The 19,037-nt window shown below is 41.7% G+C and overlaps 1 protein-coding gene across 2 annotated transcripts in view; it reads right to left on the bottom strand.

The window, feature by feature from the left end:
- LOC126298941 (pro-neuropeptide Y-like) overlaps nucleotides 1-18,465 on the bottom strand; it is a 54,526-nt gene extending 36,061 nt beyond the window's left edge. For both annotated transcript variants that reach the window (XM_049990541.1, XM_049990542.1), the window contains exon 1: nucleotides 18,425-18,465. The gene's annotated coding sequence lies outside the window, so the exon portion shown is untranslated. The remainder of the gene's footprint in view (nucleotides 1-18,424) is intronic.
- Between the last annotated feature and the right edge of the window lie 572 nt (nucleotides 18,466-19,037).

Here is a 19,037-nt window from a genome sequence, read left to right as displayed (position 1 = left end):
TTCCTGTTCCAGTCTAAATGAATATCAGTTTAAATTCTCGTGGCAATATCATACTTTCGCTGTAATCCATTGAACACTGGCAGGTGTAATAAAGCCTATTTCGGTTTTCATTTAATATTTTACTGAAACTGACGGCTTTCGTAAACAATTATTTTGAGCTATGAATTATTACTAGTGTGTTACTGAAAACGACGATTTTCGTAAACATTTATTTTGAACTATGTTTTATTACTTGTATTTCCTTCCTGTATAGGCTTCTATGAAACACATTGTCTTTCGCAGTTCTGTAATTTCGATAGTAGAAAGTAGCTTCATATTAAATATGTTATTAATTTCATATGCATAACAGTATCTAAACCGAAACATTGAAAAATTTTGTTCGTAGTGTTACGTAGCAGCTGTGTCCGTTGGTGACAGTTGATCTTAAACTTTAAAGAGTTTTAGCAATCAGCACAAGGTAAATACAAGGAAGGTAAAAGCAGTTTCAGTTCTCAACAGAGTGTGGGCTGGAGTTAGACGTGAATATTCCATATGTTCGCTGATTTCCCTAGGTCCTCGCTTGTTTTCATACATACTGTGCTGCTGCATTAACAAGCTGCGTGGCGCAGACGGCAGAATTCTTGCATGAAGAGAGTATAGTTTTTAAGTGGTACACAGCTTTTTTACTGGTTGCAACGTAGTTAAAAAGTAACTGTGTATGTAAGTTCTCCAGTAAAATAAAAACAGGTTGAAGAGTAACAATTTTCTGAAGTATAACTAAAAGACTAATCTCGAGTTATAATTATTATTTATCTGGGACAAGCCACTTTTAAAGCACAGAACGTGAAATAATAAGAATAAAAGCAAATTAATTGTTCTAAATTTCAGAGTTTAGTTCAATTTTGGAATGTGAGAGATTGATGCCAACTCTCTTTCCTTGTAAATGTCACTCAGTACTTTCAAAGAAGATACATTTCATGTAGACATATGTATCGAAAACAAAACCTGGTTGTATATAGAGAAATGTGTTTTGCACCCTACAAATAGTTTTAGACAGCTTAGCAGATCTTAGTATTGATACGTTGTCGGAGTGGCGTGTTTCTATAAAATTTTCTCGGTTTACAAGCCGCGTCATTTCAAATGAATACCTCAAGTTTCCACGCGTATGTCCTAATGATGAGGGCTTGTAAACTTAATTTTGATGCTTAGTTAACTTTTAGGTTCGTGAGCAGTACCGACAGCCGTTTGCCACAGTTCGCTGCCTGCAGCCGGTCTACTCAGCTGCTACGAGCTGCTAGATTTTTGTAGTTTGTAAATTGTTGAATGTACTTCGTGGACATCCTCACACCCCCTGTTCATTACAGGTCAGTTTTTATTCAGCTTTAGTGCCTTTAAGAGTGTCAGATCGACACATCCCACAATTCCTGTAAACCTAGTTTTGTCCTATTTGTTGATTATTTTCGTTGTCTACAATACCCTCCCATGATTTTTGTAGTTCATAAAAAACAACAAATTTCAAAAGCCGTAATATTTTTCCAATCATATGCTTAAATTTTCTACATCCCATTAACACCATCAAGATGTTAAATATGATGTTGCTTGAGTTAATTACCCCTCACCTACAGTTTCGCCTTGACTTCAGCCGTAAAGCGGTGTACTACTCTCTTAATAAGTAAATTATTGCATATAATCAATTATGTACATTTGAAAAACAATATATGAAATTATTATAATCTTTTATCCCACTTATATCTTACGAGGGGAGCGTCCCTACTTCTCATCACTGATTTCGCCCTGATGCAGGGCTTGGTCAGGAATGAAAGCTACAGAACTGGGAGCTCCGGATTTTCTGGGTGGCCAAGACAAGTCATGATCGTAGATTTAAGGTAGCAACTGGCGAGGGTGATGGCGTCAAGTGCGAATGCCGGGAATTCTTTTTGCTTTTTAATTTTCAATTTTTACTCTACCTACACTCGAAATAAAACGGAATAATGCAAAATATATATTTTCATAAAAAAGCATGTAAGGAAAGGCAAAGGAAAAATTGGGATTAAGATAAAGTTCCTAAAAAGATCGTACTTCTAGCGTCATTGAGGAATGTGCAAATAACTTTCCAATAACGGATCGTAATTAATGTGTACCGCTCTCGGTATTCGTTTTGGCCCCGAAACAGCCCTTGGCACCTGCACGCCAGCAAATTTTCCCCGCACGCTATCTCATTAGCTAGTTTACTCGACCGATTGACAAGAACTTTTCGAAAATATTGTGTGAACACAATGGGAATCTTTGAAAAAATTATGTAACTGAAAAAAATACGGCGTTTATAACATGTGTAACATGCTACGAAAATTACTGCTTCCTCTGTTTTTGCGACGAATATCACCCGCAGCACATGCAAATCACGAACTGTAAGATAATAAGAATAGGTAACTTTATCATACAAAGTTCTCGTGTACGCCTTTCAATCCCTTCCGCGAAATTTATTCACAGTCCCAAATTTTCCTTTGCCTCTCTTTTTCATGCCTTTTGTGAAATTGTTAATATCTACAATATACTGAGTGTTATTTTGGTTTATTTGCAGCGTAAGTACAGCAAAAAATGAAAATAAAAAAGAAAGAGTTTTCCGCTTAGGGACTCTACCCCACGACACTCGGATTACCTTTCTGCACTCCCTCCACTGCGGCAGCCGCTATCTGGAAAATAAGTGAACATAAACAGCTCATGTCTTTCCCTACCCGAGCCAAAAATATTATTTTTTCTAAACACTTGGCCGTCTGGGGCTCTCGCTTCTAGCACTTTCATTTCTGTCCGAGCCCTGCATATACCATTAATTTGGACGAAATCGGTGATGGCGAGTAGGCGCGGGCCCCTTCTTAGTTATAGGTTGTATTTTATCTATTATACTGGCTCCAATCTTTAGAATATTGAGATGACATGTTTCTATCTCTCTACGAGGAGATGAAACTTTTTTGGGAAAGAAAAACTTTGTGGCAGACCAGGACTCAAATCTAGAAACTGCTTTTCGCGAGAAGTGCGCTATCCGAACATGCCTCATAGACCACCTTAAAGATTGAGTTGCCCTCCCATATCCTCCAGGCTCAATGTGCCACTAACTCTTCTCAATATTTTGGAAGCTTGGGAGGTATGGATAGGAACTGGTGACAAGGCCGGAGTCAGTTTCTGAGCCGTTCTCGGATGACGCAGCTTGTTGCACACTACCTGCCAAAGGCTACGACATGGGTTAGAGTCCTTGCCTGATACACAGTTCTAATTTTCCACATATTTTATCAGTGTATTTATTTTGGTTGTTCATCACCATCTGCTAGTGCTGCTATGGCATACGCAAAGTGAGTCACATTTATTTTATCGTCATTTATTTTTATTTCATCTGTTTTGTGCAAGCACTTCCTGGTTTTATTGAGACCCAAAGGTAGAGAAGTACGAAGATCTCGTTGAAATCGATGTCATCATGGACGAATCATCCGTTGTTGGAGGATGGTGAGAGGAATCGACCTTCTCTTTCTCAATGGCATCTATGATAGAGAGTAGCCACACGTCATGTTGTTTCGGTTTTCATCTATAATTCATGCTGAACAGATCTCACAAATGACATTTCCTCTCTTAACATGTGCAAAATAAATTCCTTTTCCCATATTTGAGTCCTACGTTACTGAAACTTTTAAGAAAATGTTCCATTCCATTCTGTGAAATGATTATTCCATGTTTTTTACCTTCGGAGATTGCACTCTATCTTTACACCTTTAATAATTTTTCTCACTTACTTTACAAGTATCAGAAGTAGTACGATTTTGTGTAACTTGTGTACTCAGAAAAGAGACAGAGAAGGATTCAACGCTCTGTAGACGAAGAGATCATTACAGAGGGATCGTATATTTAAGTAGGGATATCACTGATAATGTTACCAGCTAACCATTATTTAATGTTTTTTCACCATGAATTGGGCGCATCCTTACAGGTTACCGTGCGCATAAATCAGGCTGTTTATCTCAACATTCTTGGTGATCAACTGTTGACCTTTTCCAGTATCTACATGATGAGTACGCTGTGGAGACTTCCGTCTCCTAAACTAACAACAACCGTGTTCTGAGGTGAACGTATAAGTCTTTGTCTGATAAACAATCAGGCTTTTGACACCGTATCCCACAGCAGACTGTTAAAGAAGGTCCGAGCATATGGAATACATATCCAGATATGTGATGGTTCGAAGACTTCTTAAAAAGTAGAACCCAAAATGTTGTCCTCGGCGGTGAGTGTACATCCGAGACAAGTGTGATAAGGCCTCTCTTGTTCTTTATACATATAAACAATCTGATGGATAGAGAGAACAGCAGTCTGAGACTATTTGCCAATGACTCTGTACTATACACGAAAGTATCGGGGTAGAATGACTGTGGAACGATACAGGATGACTTAGATTTTCTGTTTAGTGTGATAAATAGCGGCATGCCCTAAATATAGAAAACAATATGTTGATTCGGATGAGTAGAAAAGACAATCTTGTAATGTTCCAGTACAATATTACAAGTGTCCTATTTGAAAGAGTCACGTCGAATAAATATCTTGGCGGGACGTTGCAAGGCGATGTTAAATGAAAGACGCACGTAAGGACTGTAACAGAAAAGGCGAATGGTCGACGTCTGTTTACGTGGCGAACTTGAGGAAAGCGCCGCTCATTTGTAAAGGACACTTGTGTAACCCATTGTTCAGCAGTACTCGAGTGTTTAGGATCCTTACTACTTCAGAATAAAGGAAAATATTAATGGGATTCAGAGGTGTGCTGCTAGATTTGTTACTAGTAGTTTCCATTATTACCCTAGTGCTACGTAAGTGCTTCGTGAACTCGTGAACTCAAATGGGAATCCCTGGATGGAAAAAGGCGTTCGTTTCTCAAAACACTACAGAGAAAATTTAGAGAACCAGTATTAGGAGCTAACTGCAGAACGATTCTACTGCCACCAACGTATATTTAGCGTAAGGACAGCGCAGACAAGAGAAGAGAATTTAGGGCTCGCTTGAAGACATATAAACTATGTGATCAAAAGTATCCGGACACCTGGCTGAAAATGACTTACAAATTCGTAGCTCCCTCCATCGGTTATGCTGGAATTCAATATGGCGTTGGCCCACCCTTACCCTTGATGATAGCATCCACTCACGCAGGCATACGTTCAATCGGGTGCTGAATGGTTTCTTGGGGAATGGCAGCCCATTCTTCACGGAGTGCTGCACTGAGGAGAGGTATCGATGTCGGTCGGCGAGGCCTGGCACAAACTCGGCGTTTCAAAACATCCCAAAGGTGTTTTACAGGATTCAGGTCAAGACTCTGTGCAGGCCAGTGCATTACAGGGATATTATTGTCGTGTATCCACTCCGCCACAGGCCGTTCACTATGAACAGGTACTCAATCGTATTGAAAGATGGAATCACCATTCCTGAATTCCTCTTAAACAGTGGGAAGCAAGAAGGTGCTTAAAACATGAATGTAGACCTGTGCTGTGATAGTGCCATGCAAAACAATATAGGGTGCAAGCCTCCTGCATGAAAAACACGACCACACCATAGCACCAACGCCTCCGAATTTTAGTGTTGGCATTACATACGCTGGTAGATGACGTTCACCGGGCATTTTCCATACCTACACCCTGCCATGCGATCGCCATATTGTGTACGGTGATTCGTCACTCCACACTTTTTTCCACTGTTAAATCGTCCAGTGTTTACCCCCCCCCCCCCCCCCCCCCCCTTAGACAAAACGAGGTGTCGTTTGGCATTTACCGGCGTGATGTGTGGCTTATGAGCAGCCGCCATGAAATCCAAGTTTTCTGACCTCCCGCCTAACAGTCACAGTACTTGCAGTGGATCTTGATGCAGTTTGGAATTCCTATGTGATGGTCTGGATAGATATCTGCCTGTTACACATTACGACCCTCTTCAACTGTCGGCTGTCTCTGTCAGTCAACAGACGAGGTCAGGTTGTACGCTTTTGTGCTGAACGTGTCCCTTCACGTTTCCACTTCACCGTCACATCGGAAACAGTAGACCTAGGGCTGTTTAGGAGTCTGGAAATTTCGCGTACAGACGTATGATAGAAGTGACAACCAATCACCTACCCACGTTCGAAGTCCATGAGTTCCGCGGTGCGCCCTATTCTGCTCTCTCACGATGTCTAGTGACTACTGAGGTCGGTCATATGGAGTACTTGGCACTAGGTGGCAGCACAATGTACATAACATGAAAATCGTATGTCCGGATACTTAAGGTCACATAGTGGAGATAGTCGTTTTAACCTCGCTCTGTTTGTGAGTGGAACAGGGAAGGGAATGACTGGTAGTGGTAAAAGGTACCCTCCACCTATACACCATATGGTGAATATCGCACTTCGAATGGCCAGATAAATCACCCTATAAAACCCATAAAATTCCTGAGACTGTTTAGAATATCTGGTTGGACGTAGCAGCAACCATCCCCACAATGCTTAGACCTTAGCATATTCAATAGGATCACGCTGAGTAAATCACTCCCATGTTGAAATCAGCCTTCTGGGTGAGACTCTATTTTACTTGATGTGTGTCTGGAATATTTTTTTAGTTAATTTATCACCACCTTATTGCCCCCTTATGAATTTCTACAGAAAGCAATTTCCACGCAGGCAAACGCCAACATTGGAAAAAAAGAACGGTAATCTGATGTGAAATTTCTACTGTACGATGGATGTTTCAGAACATGCTGGTGCAGAGTCAGCTTGGTGTGCATGTAAGGGAGAATTTTCAACAAATTCTACGTTTATTGACGGTAACTCGCTGAAAATGTGTAGTGGAAGTGACGTAAGAGGGTGATACCAAAGCTGATGATGAATACCGTGACTTTCGAACACTCCTGTTCTAAAACGATACAGTTTCCGCTCAGTTTGTAACACAAGTACCATTGCATCTCGATCATGATCTTAACCGAATGTTATTGAAATCCCACCATTTTCACCTGATATTACCCTATAGAGCGCAGTTAAACAGACCATAAGGTGGTTTGCGGAGTATAAATGTATGTGTAAAAGTGTATCGGAAAAAAATCAGATCAGGTGGAGCATATGTGAGAATTCGCTAAGGATGACTCCAAAAGTTTCGATGAGAGTTCACTAAGTAAGCACCCTAAAGTTTTGATGCGAGGGTGTCACTACGTGTATACGAGTGTATTCCAGGCAGCCTTAAGCAGTTTATCACTGAGAATGTAAAAAGGACTGGATGTGTGGGTACTGGTTTAAGAAAGATATATTGCTTGCCTATCACATATATTTTGTTTATTTTGTACTTTATAAGTGACTTTTGGGTCCTCTGTACTTTCCAAATAACCTTTGTCTGTTGAATAGGTGAGACTACAACTAACGTGAAGAAATTTTTCCGCTTGCAGAGGATCTCGTAGGCACGCCTAAAGAATAACTCAAAATGTATGCTGAGGCACACTGTTATATTTGAGCTGAAAAACTGAACAGGCCGTTCTAAATGCGGCAGTTTCTCAGAAAGTAGAAGCACTAGTATGAAAGTACTACAAAATCAATATGCTCCCGTAGAACTCTTGCATTGTACACTCCTGGAAATTGAAATAAGAACACCGTGAATTCATTGTCCCAGGAAAGGGAAACTTTATTGACACATTCCTGGGGTCAGACACATCACATGATCACACTGACAGAACCACAGGCACATAGACACAGGCAACAGAGCATGCACAATGTCGGCACTAGTACAGTGTATATCCACCTTTCGCAGCAATGCAGGCTGCTATTCTCCCATGGAGACGATCGTAGAGATGCTGGATGTAGTCCTGTGGAACGGCTTGCCATGCCATTTCCACCTGGCGCCTCAGTTGGACCAGCGTTCGTGCTGGACGTGCAGACCGCGTGAGTCGACGCTTCATCCAGTCCCAAACATGCTCAATGGGGGACAGATCCGGAGATCTTGCTGGCCAGGGTAGTTGACTTACACCTTCTAGAGCACGTTGGGTGGCACGGGATACATGCGGACGTGCATTGTCCTGTTGGAACAGCAAGTTCCATTGCCGGTCTAGGAATGGTAGAACGATGGGTTCGATGACGGTTTGGATGTACCGTGCACTATTCAGTGTCCCCTCGACGATCACCAGAGGTGTACGGCCAGTGTAGGAGATCGCTCCCCACACCATGATGCCGGGTGTTGGCCCTGTGTGCCTCGGTCGTATGCAGTCCTGATTGTGGCGCTCACCTGCATGGCGCCAAACACGCATACGACTATCATTGGCACCAAGGCAGAAGCGACTCTCATCGCTGAAGACGACACGTCTCCATTCGTCCCTCCATTCACGCCTGTCGCGACACCACTGGAGGCGGGCTGCACGATGTTGGGGCGTGAGTAGAAGACGGCCTAACGGTGTGCGGGACCGTAGCCCAGCTTCATGGAGACGGTTGCGAATGGTCCTCGCCGATACCCCAGGAGCAACAGTGTCCCTAATTTGCTGGGAAGTGGCGGTGCGGTCCCCTACGGCACTGCGTAGGATCCTACGGTCTTGGCGTGCATCCGTGCGTCGCTGCGGTCCGGTCCCAGGTCGACGGGCACGTGCACCTTCCGCCGACCACTGGCGACAACATCGATGTACTGTGGAGATCTCACGCCCCACGTGTTGAGCAATTCGGCGGTACGTCCACCCGGCCTCCCGCATGCCTACTATACGCCCTCGCTCAAAGTCCGTCAACTGCACATACGGTTCACGTCCACGCTGTCGCGGCATGCTACCAGTGTTAAAGACTGCGATGGAGCTCCGTATGCCACGGCAAACTGGCTGACACTGACGGCGGCGGTGCACAAATGCTGCGCAGCTAGCGCCATTCGACGGCCAACACCGCGGTTCCTGGTGTGTCCGCTGTGCCGTGCGTGTGATCATTGCTTGTACAGCCCTCTCGCAGTGTCCGGAGCAAGTATGGTGGGTCTGACACACCGGTGTCAATGTGTTCTTTTTTCCATTTCCAGGAGTGTATTTGTCGCTGTCTGAATTCGAGTGACGGATGAAAATTGTGAGCTAAAGAGATGAAAAGTGTAAGTTTCTGTTTACATCTGAACACGTTTCATGACTTGCAACTTGTACGTTCAGCCTTGAAAGGGTTAATCAGATACAGTAGCGCAAGAGCCTCTCCAGCAACGAAATTTATACCCCAAGTTACAGGGATACAACATTAGTTCTACGGCGCCGTCAGGACGGCAGAGGAGTATCGCCATTTACACCGAGCATCAAACCAACAAGAGTGCCGTGCGGATCCCTCCTTCAAATATTTCGTGAAGTAGCAGGCAGGATGCCGCGGCTGCGCCGTCATTCACGCTGCCGCCAACTCAATACTTATCGTCTGATGGAGGATGATATCCGGCTGACATCTTATTTCAGCTCCTTCTTCTTGCCTAACTTGGCTGTGGGTTTTTTAAATCAAAATGTGCTGAATATTACAAGATCTACATCTGCATCTACGGACGTAAGCCGCAAGCCACCATATGGTGCACGGTGGAGGATAAGCGTTCTGTACACCGGTACTGATTTAAAATTCATGTTGAAAACCTTACTGCGAAAAATTTATATGGGTGGGATCCGACCGAAACGCATAATACATCCTGGTAAGTTGGAGCCGGGAATTAGTAGAAGCTTTGAGGGGTTGTCGGGCAGCGGAGTTGTCATGGTGCCGATCAAATGGCCCAGTTACGTCAGTTCGAGTCCTGCTTTTGCAGTACATATCCGTAAACAATTACACATTATACAGCGGTTGTGACCGAAGTTTAGACTTTTCGGATACTCTATAAATTAGAGCCTTACTGCATTTTATGAAAATTACAATTAAATGTAGTGTTCTCATAACAATTTTTTCGTTTTTCTCTTCTTTGAGTCGAAATAATACGGAGCTATGAAACGTTAATGATTCATAAGTTACTTGGGCTTCTAGGTTAATTTATGTCAGTGACTTTTCATACTCACAAATAATGGAGCAATGAAACATTTTCATGTGGTATTAGTGTTTCCTACATTATCGCTCAGTCATACTTAGAAGTAACGTCCGCCCCCGGTAGCTGAGTACGCCGGCACGGTAGCTCAGCGTGTTCGGTCACAGGGCTGCTCGCCCTCTGTAATAAAAAACTGAGTACAGGAATCAACGATCAACGTGAATGAATGTCTTTTTACGCCCGCGCAGACCAAACGTACCGAACAATATAAAAAGAAAGTGGTCAGCACGACAGAATGTCAATCCTAAGGGCCTGTTTTCGATTCTCGGCTGGGTTGGAGATTTTCTCCGCTCAGGAACTGGGTGTTGTGTTGCTCTAACCATCATTATTTCATCCCTATCGACGCGCAAGTCGCCGAAGTGGCATCAAATCGAAAGACTTGCACCCAGCGAACGGTCTACCCGACGGAAGGCCCTAGCCACACATTTACATTTTTTACTTAGAAGTAATATTAACATTACATTATTAGTATTGGTCTCAAAAGTTTGCATCTTAGTTTAAGTTAGGCTTTATATGAATGCCTGTACCTGGGTGTTAAGTATCATCCTGTTTCTATGTCCCAGTACGTCAATCTCTCCAGCGGCCGAGAAAATAAAGATACATCGATGTAAAAAAACCAAGAAATGTTTTATACGCAGCGCTTGATGACGGAGTAGCTAATGCGTAATACGTTCAGTGTTCTAATAGTGGTATTTTTCAGCTAATCGTTTTATCAGCACAATGCGCAATAAGTATGTGACTGGTCGTGTACGTCTTCAGTTTAGATTCCAAGCTGAGGATAGTTCATTGTCGATCATTTATTAACTGCAAGTAACACATCTAAATGAAAGATGTGAAAAAATTTTTTTTCACTCATGACGTAAATAGTACGATCACTTGAATTGTAGCGTGTTGGTCCACTTTTGGAACGCAATACTGCAGTGGTTAGACTGGACAAGTCCCTGATAGGGCGCCAGATGCCTACACTCAGATCACACAATTCCCGGTGGTTTGTCGGCGTGGATCTAATATCCGACAGTGCATTCAGATCAAATGATTTTGGTGTCCAACACATCAGCCGGAGTTCACTATCATGCTTCTCAAACCACTGTACAACCATTGTGAACTTGTGAAGGAGAATTATCCTGGTGGAAGACGTCGTCGCCTTCGGGGAAGGCGCCTAACATGAAGAGTAAAAGCCACGTAAACCACAACTATCATGGTGCCAACGACTGCTACCACAGGCTCAAGAAAGCCCACATGTATGTCCCCCTTAACATAATACTGCCCCCACCTGTTTGCGTCCTTGTCTCTGCGCAGCCGTTCGTCTGGATAACGGCGTATCTGTACACGGTCATCGACGTGATGTAACAAGAAACATGACTCAACCAACCAGGCGACAAGTTTCTACTGATGACGGGCCAATCTCGATGATCGCCTGCGCACTGCAATCGTAATTGATGATGTTGGGTCACGTTGGGACTACGTAGAGGTCGTTAGTTGTGGCGCCCCATGTTCAACAGCATGCAGAGAACTGGTGTGCTTCAGAATATTTGTGCCTGAACCGGCACTGTACTACTTCGTCAGATCTGTCTCAGATCACCGCCTATCCTGCTTTGCAAAGCGACCACGTCTTCCACCTTCAAGTTCTATGGTGAGGCTTGTCGCTTATTCGTATTTTCACCGTCCTTCAATCACTTGTCATACATGACAGACACTAGCACGCAGACAGCTGCCCAGGATCCGCGGTTCCAATATGCTCGTTCTTAGACGCAGAGCTATAACAACTTGTCCTTTTTTGTAATTGCTCATTTAAGTGGATTTTCCCATTCGAGGCTTCTATCATCATTAAAAAGATTGCACATTCGGCTCTACTGGGCTTATATACTTTACTTCCCGCGTCACATACCCGCAGCGCGACCAGGCGGCTTTCAATGTCGCTGTAGGCTGTGGTCGTGACGTTTTGACACATCAGTGAAGATTCAAAGAATTAAACTGAAATGAAACCAGGGATTTCATCTGGAGGTTAGCAGCAACAACTACAATAAAAATATGTTGAACTAAATCGTTTGTAGAAATTACTAGGGCTATTCGGAAAGTAAGGGACGATAGGTTGCGAAATGGAAATCACAGTGAAAATCAAAACTGTTTAATTTGCAACGGTTAGCTACACCTTCCAGCTACTGCTCTACACAGTCGCCGCTCAGACGTAGACATGTGTAGTAGCGTTGTATCAACTTTTCAATTCCCTCGTTACAGAAGAAAGCTGTGAGGGCTTTTCGACAAATTTCTACCACGTACTGCAGCTCGTTGTCTGTGTCAAAATGTTATCTTCGAAGCCAGCGGTTCATTTGAGCAGAGGTGAACCTACTGGGGTAGCCCGTTACGGACTGCATTGTTGGTGACCAAACACATCCCATCGAAAACGCTGCAGGAGCATCTTCATTGCCCCTGCAGAGTGCAGCCGAGAATTGTAGTGTAGAACGAACCGCATGACAGTTATGTTATGTGGATTGCATAGCTTCAGGCGAAATCTTTCGCCAGGCCCTCATACTGGGTGGGACACGCTAATTTATAGCCATATTTACGTTTTCAGTGTGAGCTGAGAACTGAAAAGAGTGACATGATGCGACCGACGGGCGTACTAGACACATTGCCCATTGCATCGGTGCAAAGCTTCATCAGATTTCCATTGTATGTTCCATTTCGCGACCGATCGTTCCTTACTTTCTGAATAACTCTCGTATTTCATGCTTTCTACACTGTAATTAAAATTTCCCGAGTTTCCGACTAATAATGAAGAAAACTCTCTTATGACAAAAAATGATATATAAACTGATCTTCAATTTAGCATGATGTTTATACTCATAAAATAACAACGTAAAATAAAATTTCAATGTGATGTTACATTTGAGTGCTGCAAAACTCTCCATACATATTTGTAATGTATATGATTAGAAATGACTTCAAATATATCTCAAAAAATATCATACAGATATATCAGCACATCTGTAACCCTGTGCAAATTAGTGAAGAGCTGCTGTCTTAATGCTATATTTTTCTTTTAGTGTCTTAACGAGAATAACAATTTGCTTGCAACATTCTTCTTTATACTGTCATTTTTTTCATAACATGCAACAAAGTAGTGAAAGTTCAGCTACATTGTGTCTCATAACTGTTCTCATGTACAGCGAAAATTGAAAATTGTTTCCCATTTATATATAACTGTCTGGAAATTACTTTTTGACCAAATTCGGAAGACAAGAGACTATTTATCGGTTATGACTTGGGTAGGGGAAAGGGGAAAGTATATGATTTAATCAGTAATAGGATTTTTAACGTTCTTTTTTCAACTAAAATTCCTCACAAACAGTTCTGTTCACTCACTGACGACTTAAGCGTAGAAGCTAACTGTAACGAGGTACCGGCTATAGCTATCTCGAAGGTAATCTTGTTGTCTCTACAGACTTATTTCTGTCTGAGGTTTATTTAAAGGAGTGGAGGACCGCGAAAGCAAGAAGAAAAACTCCGGATACAGGTACAAATTGCTAACATAAACTGAATCTGAAGTTAATCCGAATTTCTAGAGCGCTGATATTAATTTAGGTATTACTTTTTACAAAAATAGGAATATGAATGAAATAAAATTCTTATTAGCATTCAAAAAGTTTGCCGTTCCCGTTTGAGATGTGGCCACTCCACGAGCATTACGTGGCATCGTGGCGGGGTTACAGGCGCACAGTTTCTTCTTAGCTGTCTGGAATCCATACTTACTTTCTGATAAGCCCAGTGGACAACTGCAATGAAACTTAACAAACTGCATCACATATCAATGCTGTGACATTAAAGAAACTGAAGAGTCTATTTTATGTAAATCTGTTACTTTAACCCTGTCATTAAATCGGCCGACAGAATATTATAGAGCTAACGGTGCAATCTAGCATTGTCTAGTCAGTTACTTTTGTTAAAGAAATGGTATTTACACTCTTCCCACCACCCAGCGCACGCCCATCCACACCTTCAAAAGAATGCTCTCAAGCGTCTCTTTTGATCTTCGTCTCACGCGGCATTAATCGACAATGACAATTATTAAACAGACAGTGTCTGGTCTTCACAAATTACTCAGTATGCCTATTGTAACGGGTAACAGTTTGAAGAAATAGCCCTGTCTCTTGAGAAATCTTCTAGTGAAGATGCCTAGAGTGGTTCCACTATCAAAAGTTCGACAAAATTACAGTCATAGAAGTTGTAAAACCAGGAAAGTTGTAAAGATCCATTAAATGACGGAATTTTATCTCCAACACTTCAGTGCACTCGAAGTAGCAAGAAAATGCGCAAAACCATTGATATTTGTTACTCTGTTCTAGCCGACCATGTTTTGTGTGGTACGAATAAAGAAATCACGCGGCATGTTTCCCAATGAATCCCAGACCATTTGGAATATTCTAATGTTATGCTTGTTGCTTCAACGAAGATCTGAAGTAAAAAAATACTCTATAAATGATGATGATGGTTTTAAGCTCCGTTGACGATGAAATCTTTAGAAACGGTAAAAAATCTAAAAAAGACGTGTAGAAAATTCGTTTAGTGAATCGAAATTAAACGGGTTCTATAAGAAAAAACTGGGTATGAGAGGGTTAGAGGAACGTAACACGTTTTACCTACTGCTAAATTGAAATGTACAAGCTAGAGTGTGTAATTGACTAAGCCATACCGGTAAGAGTAGTTCAAGAATTGCAGGTATTTTTCCTGTTCCTTAATAATGAAATAGTCAATTTATTGCTTAGTTCCCGATCTACATTATTTTATAGTCTCTTTGTAGTCATAGATATTCTCACGTGGATGTCCGCGCTCAGAATTATGGGCAACGATGATTATGCCTCTTTGGGTTAAATTATGTGTTAACCTTACGATGAACGAAATGTAGCGTGACGTGTAGGTTTTTCCTGTCAGATGTCTATCAGAGAGATTTGTTCATTCTTCTGTGCTAGGGCTGAACATGTCGTGATACACCTCGACCTCATCTTTCACTCAGCTGCTCATAGCGTCGTAGAGTGTGTTTGGCAGATTGCATTAAGAAAAAGTGGCTATATCCATTGTCTTCATGTTAAGCTACTCATATTCCTACGAAGTATGACCGATATGTTTAAAATCTGTACAAAAATCTACAAAACTGAAGCAATTTTTCATTTCATTTAGCAATTCCAGTAATGGGAAAATGTGGACTGCATCTTTATCGTGTTCAGTGGTAATTGTTTCATTTCATTCACGTTTATTGCACCAGTTTAAAAGACAGGTTTGTAGAAATTGTTACTGACTGTGATTGTAATGAAGAAACCAATCGCAGCTAGAGTAATTAGGGATATAGCACAAGACCGATGATACAATATGGAAAGTTCACTGCTGAAATTTGTAGTTTAAAATTATTTTTAAATGTACAGTAACATTTTTCACCTACCAATAGAGATCTCACTGAGCTTATGCTTTGTCTCTAGACATACTGTTACTGTAACGTAAAATCACAATAAACACATTACATTTTCTACTTGCCGTAGTTCGCCCTGATTTAGTGTTCCTATCACGCTGAGATATTATCTGTCAGGTATTGCTACAACTTCGCTGAAAATATACGGATTCTAGTAGTTTAATGATGAAACTGGTAGTTAACTGTTCAATATCAGTGCTGAAATGGCTGAGTTCTAAATAAAGAAACGGTAAAGTATGGTAACTAGGATCGCAGATGTTTTAAAAACGTGGTACATTTCAACAACATGGACGTCATTTTAAGACTGTAACTGAAGGAAAATTATTGTATTATTTTGGTTACTACTTTATCTTGTTGGAAGTTATAATTTGGATAATGAAACGACATCCATGCCTTTTACTGTCTCAGTACTGAGCAATTTCGCTCGATTGGAGACAGTAATATTTTACTTAAGAAGAATTTAGGATTCATTGGAACAAGGGTACCAAAGTGCCGGCCAGCAAGGGTATGATATTAACTGGTTTCTAACGCCCATATAAACAAATGTCGGACTTGGTACCCATTTCCATAACATCTACGTCATTCACAACTACATCATACCACGTTACAAAGGGCGCCATATTCTCCTTCAGTAGGTTTCGCAGCGTCGTGGAAGATAAAATGGGACATATTATGTATAATTTCTATTTTAGCTAGAATGATGTTTAATTCGTTACTTGCAGCTGTGTATGAAATGATAATACATGATGTATGATACGGCACCCCTTTCTAGTAAAGCCTGAATTTTCGATTACTACTTAGTCATCGTCCGATATTGAAGAAATCTGTCGCCTTAGATTATAGTGTGATTTAAATTACTTGGCATCTGACGTTTCAGGTTACAAGTTGTGTCGCTGTCACGTCAAGAACTTCCAGAGGGCAGCTGTCACAGCATTCTTCTCTTCAGAAGCACAGTAAATCTCTCCTAGAAAAATCTCTACAGATTGAGGGCTCTTTAATTCTAAGGAAATTGAAGAACCGCAAAGGCAAGGAAAAACTTATACAAACCAAAAATTAATCGGAATTTCTGGATTAGTGATACTAACTAACTTCGATATAATTTGTTACAAAAATAAGAAGCCGAATGAACTAAAATTCATATTACAATACCAGAAGTTGACAGCGGCGAAGTGTGCCAGTCCGGTTTGGTTGGGACGTGAGACAGCACGCCTTAAGTCAGATCGTGGGGGGCTTTTGTAAGAGGGCTATAGGCACGCAGTCTTCCCTTAGCAGTCTGGATTCCCTGTTTTGTGTAAATCTGTTACTTTAACCCCGTCACTCTGGACCCTTCGCAGCAGCCCCCCCTCTCCCCCATCCACACTCTTTTTTTAAAGTACGTTTTCGAGTGCACCTTTTGATTACCTTTCATTTTGAATTAACCAACGACAAAAATTATTAAACAAATAGATTACGGCCTTCACAAATTACTCACGTCTCTAACCAGGGTATTTCACCTCTGTGACGCTGAAATTACAATGGCTGGAATAATAATATGAATTTTATTTCATTTTAATTCTTCGTTTTTGTAACAATCAATGTCGGTTTTAACACCGCCACTTTAGGAACTCAGTCACGTAAAGGAAGCTTTTTCTTGACTTCGCGGTCCTCCCCTCCCGTTGAATTAATCGAACCTCAGGCTGCAACAAACTTGCAGGACACAATTATCTACAAGAGATGTGTAGTCGTCTATATACTTACAGTTAACTCTTACATTTAAGTCGACGGGACTGCGTATAACTGTTTGCGAGATATTTCGGATTGAAGAAAGTCTCGTTGAAAAATTATTTGATTTTTGTAGGAGATGGAGGCTTTAAAGAGATTTACTGCCGCCAAGAAGAGTGGAATGCTGTGATTGCTGCCTTCGCGTCACAAGTAAACAACTTTTAACATTAAATACCAAACTATTTTAACTCATACTGTAATGTGAGGACGACATATATTTTCTATCAGGCATAGATTTATTATTTACTGAACGACCTTGTGCTAGAAAGGATGAGAAAAAAAATCTGAAAGTCATCTGTGATATAGATCTTCAAGAAGGTCGAAACCTTTTTTCTTAAATTTTAATTATGGTAAGGGCTAAGTTACTTTTAAGAAAAGGACAAATTTTTCACGTGCTGGAAACATTATCACACTTATGATATCTAAACTATTGAACTCAATTAAACACTTTTTTTGTATGTTACTTACCAAAATGACTCGGCCAGAAACCGGTTGTTTCAGACCTTCGTATTGCATTGCGTTATCTATGTGTAAGCTTCGGAAAACAGAATATTTAACTCACAACGAGTATTAAATTTGAAGTCTGTACAAAAATCATAGAAAAATCGCGCAAAAATTCTGAAATTCGCATAGATCTCTACAACATCTCTACAAATGTCAAAACTATGATATTAATTTTAATTAGGTTCAAAAAATGGCTCTGAGCACTATGGGACTTAACATCTTAGGTCATCAGTCCCCTAGAACTTAGAACTAGTTAAACCTAACTAACCTAAGGACATCACGCACGTCCATGCCCGAGGCAGGATTCGAACCTGCGACCACAGCAAATTTTAATTAGGGCGTAGACATGTTTTTACATGGAAACAGGCGGGATTTTCACGCTCGGAAATATTCCGTACTTGAGAAAAGGCAGGCACACTGCTTTGCGCAAGAAAAATTGACGACACAGTGAGAGCCAACAGTGCTAATATAGCCCCACGGATGTATCGACAGCGAGAAGGTTCGAGCCCCCTACCTGTCAAATGGAAACTATATTTCAGGCCAAGCTGAAAAATCTAGGTAATACATTTTTTTCCCCGGGAACGCCTTCCATGAGGGGATACAGAGTGGAGTACGTAGTGCCTAAGTAATACTCGGCTGAAGGTAGTGGGCAAATCGGGCAGTGCGCGCGGCGCCGCAGACTCACCTCTGGTAGCAGCAGCGGCGAGAGGGCGGGAAGGCGGGAAGCTGAACGCTGGGCCCGGCTGCCGCCGCCCTTATATACTGCCCTCCGGCGCGGAGGGGGCGGCGTGGGTGGCGCGCCTCTCGCCATTGGTGCGCTCGCCGCCCCGAGGCCCCCTCCACACCGACACGTCCTAAGCTCCTTATCACTCATTCTACTGGCAAACAATTTATAAATTTCACCGAGATATTCCGTCAGCGAACTTTGTCATTTCCTGTGGGTGGTATAGTATTAAACCGAGGACCAATGGTTAAGGTTCTGAATTTTTGATCTGCTATCATTTGGTGTTCTATAAGAAGTAGCATATTTTAATGAGGGAGAATGTGCTACTTCGGAATTAGCAGTGGTATTTATAGATCACGTGTTCCTCAGAAAGTACAAATGGACCACTGCAGTTTACCATCGGTATGACTTAGTTAGAAAACAACACATTTCATATATGAGAACATTGATCCTCCGGGCGACATTCTTGGATAAATGTTTCTCAGTTTTCTAGCCGCGTCTGAAGTGTCCCGCTGTCAACGACTGATTCTGTTATGAGTTAAATCTCGTGCCATTGTTTGGTATGTAGTTGGCA

Source organism: Schistocerca gregaria, chromosome X, assembly GCF_023897955.1.
Source record: "Schistocerca gregaria isolate iqSchGreg1 chromosome X, iqSchGreg1.2, whole genome shotgun sequence".
Taxonomy (NCBI): domain Eukaryota; kingdom Metazoa; phylum Arthropoda; class Insecta; order Orthoptera; family Acrididae; genus Schistocerca; species Schistocerca gregaria.
The sequence above is the reverse complement of the archived record's forward strand: the minus strand, read 5'-3'. Positions and strand labels throughout refer to the sequence as shown.